Here is an 8,227-nt window from a genome sequence, read left to right as displayed (position 1 = left end):
TCTACCTTTATCCAAAAAGAAAAGTTAAAAGAAAATGGCCTTTTTGCCATTTTCAAAATTATTAAATCATTTACTCTGGATGATTACATAAATCAATTCCCTAACAATGGGTTTCAGTCACTGACAATTTCATGATCAAATGAAGTAAACATCTTAAAATGCAGAATTCAAAAAATATTGCACAAGAATTTTTCACTCCAAAGCATACTTTTGATAGAGAGCTAGACTTCTTTTCCACACATACATAAAGAAATATGTGTGCAAACAAGAATGGTCATGCATATGCAGTCATGCAAAGAAAGGACTCATGGAGTCAGATACATTTTTTATTTTAGTTGCTATTAAAGTATTTTCCTTCAAGTTTCTCTAGGTTCCTAAGCTTCCCCTAAATTCCTTACAGTACATTTGCTTTGTACCCTTGTAAGGAGCTTAAATCAGAATAAATGAGAATTGTCATCTTTACACAGTTTTTTCTTCCCTGTCCTATATATATTTTCATCTCAGAAGCTGCCTTTTTCAGAAATACTCCCTCACCTCAAACTACTAATGTGGGACGAACAATTTCCAAAACTGACATTAAAAAGATGAGGGGTAGAATAATAGATAATAGGGCCAAACCCACCTCCAAACAAACAAACAAAACCCCAAAATAAATATATTCTACCAGTAGAAATGAGTATCCCTATCTTCATAGAGAATTATGTCTTTTAAATCCATTGAAATCATGTGGACTGCATTGATAATAAGCGGTTCAATTTCTAATGCCTGTGGAAGACTACATTTGAAAATGCACGGAGTATATCACATACCTTGTTTATTTCCTACAAAAAAGGGGTATTTAAAAAACTTACAGGCCTCAGTAGAGAAGAGTGGGAAAAAAAATAGAGATCTGAAAGTTCTCCTCTTTCAGTCATACTTGTAGTACATGTAGAACAACGGGAGAATAATCTGAAGAAAACATTAAAAAAAAAAATCAACTTTTTTTTTTTACCACTATGTTACTAAGCCTTTAGAAAGAGCCATGCAGTTTAACACAAAAATTCAGCATTATTTCTTCAATTATGGGAGTACAGGGAATCAGTTCTAGCTCTTTTATGGCCTCTCTAAAAGCAGTGAAAGTTTTGCTGATTTAAAAATCATGACGCTCTTCTATTTAACTTTCCTAGTTGAGAGTTTAAAATAATGAGAGTAAATACATATTTATGATTTAAAGGTAACTAGTAAACTAAAGAAAAAAGATTGATGTTAAGTATGGTCTTTAGTCTAACTGGCTATTTTATTGCACATTAATGTTGCACAAAAGAATATGACATTTAAATATGTTTTCTTAAATCAAAAGAAAGAGAAAATCAATGATGTATCTTAGAATAAGGTACACCGCTAGCTTAAATGAAAGTATTTTTAGCAAAAACAATAATGGAAACTTTCAAGCAAAGTCTCTTCAATTTTCCAGTTCTTTGAACTATGGTTCACACTGGCATGAACATGTATTTTCTGTCCCTTAACAGAACACATGCAGAGAGCTGCATCTTTTTTTATATTTGCACCAGTTAATTGTTTCCATGAATGCTACACATTCATCTACAACTTAACCAGATAGTGCAATTCTGTATAACTTGACTGTAATATTCGAGCCTTCTTCATCAACATCATTATGTCAACAACAGTCTATTACAGTTTCTGGCTTCCTCCTTGAAGAGCCAAAACAAATAAAGAAAAAGCTAAATTGACTTTTTTAAAAATCTTCAGGTTGTTCTGATCTTGCAAATAGTAACCATAAGCTCCAATTTCTTTCGTTTCAGAGTATTTTCCCATACCACTTTCTCTATATTGTCTTTCAATCAAACCCTCTTGTGTAAGTGATCTTCCAGTCTGGTAAATATATCTCAATGACTTACTGATTTCTTATGTGCTGGACTTGGTTACATGGTCCTCAGATTGAGATACATAGCAATTTTTAAGAGAAGTTAGTTTTATCTACAGCATGTTTCTAATAGAAAATTTCACAGAAACAGACGTATAACATTTAAAGTGAAAACATCAGCTGACCATATAAAGTTTTGAGACCAGATTGTAGAAGAATGCATGAAATATCCATAGGCTTTTATACAGCCTCTGCACCTTTTAAAGAAAGTAATTCAGAAAGAAAACAGAGAAATATATAAGCAAGAATTATCACCTTCCTTTCCACTTCTATTGCACACACTATTCAGGCGTATCTTGTTTAATATGCATATCCATGTTTCCTCTTTTCCATGGCATGTGAGATCCTGAGTAAGAACTTCTCAGTCTACCTGGGCTTTCACACAATTCAGAGTGGTTTCCTGAGTGGGTGTAGCTAAAGAAGAAATCATGGGGAGCAGCCGGAGTCAAACATGCTCTTCACAGAAGTAATGGTGAATGTTTGTTTATTAAGGGTACACGGGGTTCTTTTATACATATACCATTCTTGTGCCTAAGCTGTTCACGTGGCATTTTACTACTTGCTATTGGTTAAATCCTAGTGTTCACACGCTCCAAGTGGCTAAACTATCGGCTAGTGTTATCTGCATAAGCATTCCTTTGCGGTTACCTGTTTACAACTTTGCTGAGGGGTTACAGCTCATTCCCAGACTCTTCATCCTTGACAGTGCTAAGATAAACAGAATTTTCCCAGACCTCTCTATGTCCATTTTAAATCCTTCTACAATTCCCCCTTTTTCTTTTTGTGCAAGGCAAGCATTAGATACTGTCTTACGCAACATGTTCTTAACACAAGACATTACACAACTTAGTACTAAAAACCCTACTAATACAAGTAATATTATAACAAACTCTTGTTTAACAACAAACTTCAGCCATCCCGTAAACCCAAGGCTACTTAACCGATCTCCAAATACATCATCACTTTCTTTTAAATCATGTAATTTGTTCTTCATTAATTGCAATTTTTTGTGAATTGATCCAGAATGGTCAGACAGGTTCATGCAACACATTCCTTCAAACTCTTCACACCCATGGTTATGCACTAAAAGCAGAAAATCAATCGCAGCACCGTTTTGCAAAACAGCATGATTAACACTGGTAACATCCCCTGATGATCCCCTGCTCATCCAAAATTTGGCTAGCCAAATTAAATTCTGACTTGGTCCAGCATGCCATCTGTTTCAATGTGGTCATTGCTCTAGCAGCTGTTGCTCCTGGTATAAACATGGATGTTAACACTGTCCTAGCCCAGGACCAGAATTTACTATCTCCCATGTCCTTACAGTCTAACTCATGTATGGCACGTTTTCTCCGAGTGACTTTTGCCAAAGTCATCAATGCGGTTATGTTAAGGTGAAATAGGGCAAGCTTCCCTAAATAGAATGGGCCCCCATGTGGGCTAGCTGGGACTCCATTCCAAGCGCAGTCCCCACATATTAAAAATATTCCTGGTGGAAGGCGTCATGCTGGTTTGCCAGTCAAATTACATTTGGAATAAAGTTGTTGGTATACACTGCCACTCGATAGCCAAGCTGAACTTAAGGTAGCCCATTTCTGGCTATGTATATTTAGACTCTTCTCTGTGGGGGGCTCAAACGACACCCAACCTCCCTCACTTCTATTTGTAGAGCTGGCATTCATACATTCAAGGAAGTCTAATTCTTCAGGTGGTGAAGTAAGCATATCATCAAGTTGCTCTATAATTTTACACTGCCAGCCTCCATCAGCCTGGGCAGCTGTGAAACCTGATAGCCACACTGTGGCATTGCCACAGTAAAATTCAGCATTGCCTCATTTTTCACATAACCTTTAAATTCGTGAGGGCTCCAAAGGGGTGTTCCTATCAAACAAGTCCTAAACAGATCTTGGGGACTGGCCAGGCTAGAATAGAATCCTGTCCAGTCATATTGGCAAATGTCACCCATACATTAGTTCTCTTAGAAAACTGCTGAGCTAGTTGAGAAGATCCTGCAACACTTGTTGACGCCATGAGCAAAAGGCACACAATATGCGAGAATGTCTTACCATGCGGACCTGCCATAGCCCTCTTTTTTTTTTTTTTTTTTTTTTTTGTTCTTTAATGATGTTTATTTAAAAAACAAAATTAATTGACAAAGATACCACACTATTTTGCATGCCGGGCACCCCTTGGCTCACAGGACCCTGTTCAGCATGAAACCGCTTTGTCAGCAATGCACGAGCAAAAACCACCCCAGCCTGGCTCCCACCTGGCAGCTACTGCAGCCACACAACTTAGTAAGATATCTCTGGGTTTTTACCAGCTCAAGTCTTCAGTAAATAAATTCCAAGTGGACAGTAAAAAAGTATTTCGCTAAGAGATGATGAAATATTAAAATTAAAAGTAAGTCAGATTGCAGCTGTAATTATACTACATTAGAAACTCCAGTTGGTGGGGATCCATTCACCATGTAGAGAGGAATTTGTAATCTAGGTAATTACAAAGACAGAGCATTTATTTCCTGCGTGCTTTCCCAGGCTTGGAACCAACAGAGTTTACTACATGGAGAGTTGACTAGGGTGAACTTGGAATTCACTCCCTCAGGCAGGAGACTAGTTAAGGAGTGTTACTGATAACAAAGAAGAAAATGTATAACATTGATTATTATAAATTACTTTGTTCTTATCTGCTATTATTCTTTGTCTACTATAAGTCTTCATCCATTCCTGTAGAAACCCAACTCCTTCTCCATTCCTCTGTGGCAGCTCCCATCCCTAGTGGTGGTTCGAGTGCATGGGGCAGCCCTTGATGCGGAACATGTGGACGTGCAGGTGGGCAGCAATCTGGTTGCACACGCTGACACAGCATTGGAGCAGGTCAAACAAGGACAGGATCAGGGCAATCTAGAGGACAATATACTCATCAATAAAGCTGTTAAAGTACTGGTCAAGTACTGGTCAAGTACTGGTCAAGGAACAGCAATGCTGTGCCTATGAATGTGTCATATAGATACATCTCACTCTTGGTCATGTGGGCAACCACCAGTTTATCTGTGATCTTGGCAGACACAAAGCTAAAAGTCAGGGTGTAGAGGCAAGGGTGCCTCTCAAAGTGCTGCACAGCAGATTTTTTTGTGGATCACTGCAGCTAGAGGCAATCACGGAGCCAAGATGGAGAAAAGGTGAGAGGACACTTGTTCCTGCTATTGTGGATCCATTTTTGCCAATTCCACCCGTGAAGATCACACCAAAGTAGTTTGTACAGGAGAATATGGTCCCTGCCACAGTACAAAGAGCTGGGAGTATTTTCACCTGAATGTTCAGTCTTGGAATCAGAGATTGCTAAAAAGGTGGTCCTCTAATCACTGCCAGTAAATGCATGATTATTATGAAGATTTGTACTTCAGTCACATCAATTATGCTGAAGCTCAGTGTTCCTGAGACGTACATCTGCCAGTACGCACAGTAAAACGTGAATGTTGCAGCAAAACAATAAAAGAACATCCAGTCAGGGTTGGTGCCCAACTGCACAGCAATACAAGTTCCCAAAACCACAAAGACTGTGGACAATGAATCACAGCCAGGATCAAAAAGCTCTCCTAATGGAGTGCTGCTGTTTGTCCTTCTTGCTTGTTTTCCATCTATAGCATCCAGGGACTGGTAGATGAAAAGGCCACAGGCACAAGCACCAGGGAGGTGCCTGCTCTGTAGCTGTTGGGCAGTAACATACTAATAGCAGAGCTGTAAATATATTTATTAACAGTCCAATGATGGTGATCAGACTGGGGGAAATCCAGGCTGGAAAATTGCTATCTGCAGTATGAATCCAATATAACATTGCTCGAGCAGTTTCAGATTTCAAGCTGTGCTCCTTTACTGTATTTTTGCCTGTTGCAAAATTTTCCATTCATGCTGCTCATACACAGGATTACCACCTCTGAATACAACAGGACACGCTACAGGACATGCCATGTGTCCTGCGGGTTCTCACTGTCCTTCTAGTGCAGCATCACGTATAATTCCGAACCACCGAGTCACAGGTGGAGCGGGCGAAGGCGTTGCCTGGGGACTGCTTTCTGCGGTTTGTTCTCGGAATCGTTGCGTTGGAGTTAACTGGGAGCTGAAAGATGTTGGCTCATCCCGACTACTAGCGGTTGCCATGGATAATTCTTGAGCTCTTTCCAGCAGCAGCTCAGCTGCTGCATGCGCTGGCTCGTCCAGGCGTTGCATGATCGCCTGAATTTGCTCAGTCAGCTCTTTTAATCCAATCGTGGCTGGGGAAGGTGGTCAACAGCAGGGACCACCCGTTTCCATTTCCTGGTTGCCTAGTACCTCTTTGGGCACATCTGGTAAAGGGGGGGCACTAGGAGCATGCGTTGTGGCGGCAGCAGGGCTGGGCGACGCCGGGAGCGGCGGACTGTGGGCGGCTCCGGAGGCTTTTTGAAGCATTTCGGCTACCATACTACACTGGGTTGCCGTCAAGCTTTTGATCTCGGGCGGGGGGCGCCTTGCTTCCGAGAAAAGTTCTGAGCCGGTTTATTCAGGTTGATGTGGGTGGTGGCGGCAGTGGTGTGGCAGCAGCGCGCCTGGGCTTGGGCGACGGGGGGGCGGCCCACGAGCCGGGAGCGGCAAGCAAGGCGTCGGCCAGCGGCGGTGCCGGGGCGCCAGGGGTGGCGGGAGGGCATGGCAGGGGCCCTGCCCCCCTGACTTTGCAGCGCCGTGGGGTTGTTAATTGTCTACTTCCCCGCGCCCCGTTAACTAGTGCAGCACTTTTTCTGCTACCGTTTCTCCTCTCTCAGAGAGTATATTAATAAGCAATTTCACTGCAGCAGCAAACACACTCCATGCTTGCCATCTTCTGTGGGGCAGTGAAGGTAGTACTCAGCACCTTCCTCCTTTTTTCAAGAAACTGCCCCCTGCTCCCCTTACCCACACAGCCTCGCAATACGTATTTGCAATGACGACAAGCTCTCACCTCAATGCAGATGCATCTCTTGGTAAATCAGCGTCCCACCGTCCATGCTTGGGCGCCAGATAAAGAAGAAATCACAGGGAGCAGCCGGAGTCAAACATGCTCTTCACAGAAGTAATGGTGAATGTTTTTATTAAGGGTACACGGGGTTCTTTTATACATATATCATTCTTGTGCATAAGCTGTTCAGGTGGCATTTTACTACTTGCTATTGGTTAACCCCTAGTGTTCACGCGCCCGAAGTGGCTAAACTATTGGCTAGTGTTATCTGCATAAGCATTCCTTTGCGGTTACCTGTTTACAACTTTGCTGGGGGTTACAGCTCATTCCCGGACTCTTCGTCCTTGACAGTGCTAAGATAAACAGAATTTTCCCAGCACTGTACGACCTCCCTATGTCCATTTTAAATCCTTCTACATATAGGGGGTTTAGTATTTATTCTCTTCCTGTGGGAGGGAGAGATTAGGAGGAAAAAACAAAGGAGGCTTAAGCCTAGAAGTGAACAAAAAGTAGTTTTATTAACACATACTAAAAGAATGGAAAAAAAAGCTGAGAAAAAGAAAACCTAAACTAAAACAGAATGACACTTTAAAACACGCTTCTCTTACAAACTATTAACTTTCTTATTAAACAACATAGACACAACTTGAGATTTTCAGTCAGTTTCACTATTTAGACATAATCACTCATTACTTTTTAGTAGAAGAGTCTAAGATTTTTCTATGAAGACGTTTGCCACAAGACGAAATAGTCCAGTGCTCCCAATGTCACACATCTGCTGCCGTCCAGAGTTTTCACAGACTGTGATGTTCTATCAGCAAAGTTTCTCAGTGTATCTGGGGTACTATTTATGAATACTTCTTCTAGTCTAAAATCATCTTTGTCTCAAAGGCTGAGACCTCCTCTTCACCCAGGAGCAGGGGCTTTAAAATTCCCAAATAAATCTCAATTACATCAGTCCTCAATTTTGATTAGACTTAGCATTCTACCCAGCAAGACTAAGATGCTACAAAGAACAGTCAATTTCTCCTAGTTTACCTTAGAGAAGTCAGTTTCTCCTAGTTTACCTTAGAGAAGTCCAGTTTAAAATGTCCACTTCTTCAATCCTATTCCAATAATATTATCAGTTCTTTTGCTTCTAATCCACTGATTTCATGCAGTGTATTTTTCTACGTACCTTCTGTTTTCTGTCTTCTCTCTCTCAAGGAGGGGTTGTGCTTATAAAGTTCCATGTTTCTAAGAAAGAGTTAAATCTGTCCAGGCCTGCTGTGGCCATGTGCTCCCTGCCCCGGGTTGCAAGGCTGTAGAAATGCAAAGCGATGCCAATAAGAA

At 41.1% G+C, this 8,227-nt stretch overlaps 1 pseudogene; it reads right to left on the bottom strand.

The window, feature by feature from the left end:
* Positions 1-4,013: 4,013 nt before the first annotated feature.
* Positions 4,014-7,074, bottom strand: LOC120758342 (choline/ethanolaminephosphotransferase 1-like; annotated as a pseudogene).
* Positions 7,075-8,227: the final 1,153 nt, after the last annotated feature.

This window comes from Hirundo rustica, chromosome 1 (assembly GCF_015227805.2).
Source record: "Hirundo rustica isolate bHirRus1 chromosome 1, bHirRus1.pri.v3, whole genome shotgun sequence".
Lineage (NCBI taxonomy): Eukaryota > Metazoa > Chordata > Aves > Passeriformes > Hirundinidae > Hirundo > Hirundo rustica.
The sequence above is the reverse complement of the archived record's forward strand: the minus strand, read 5'-3'. Positions and strand labels throughout refer to the sequence as shown.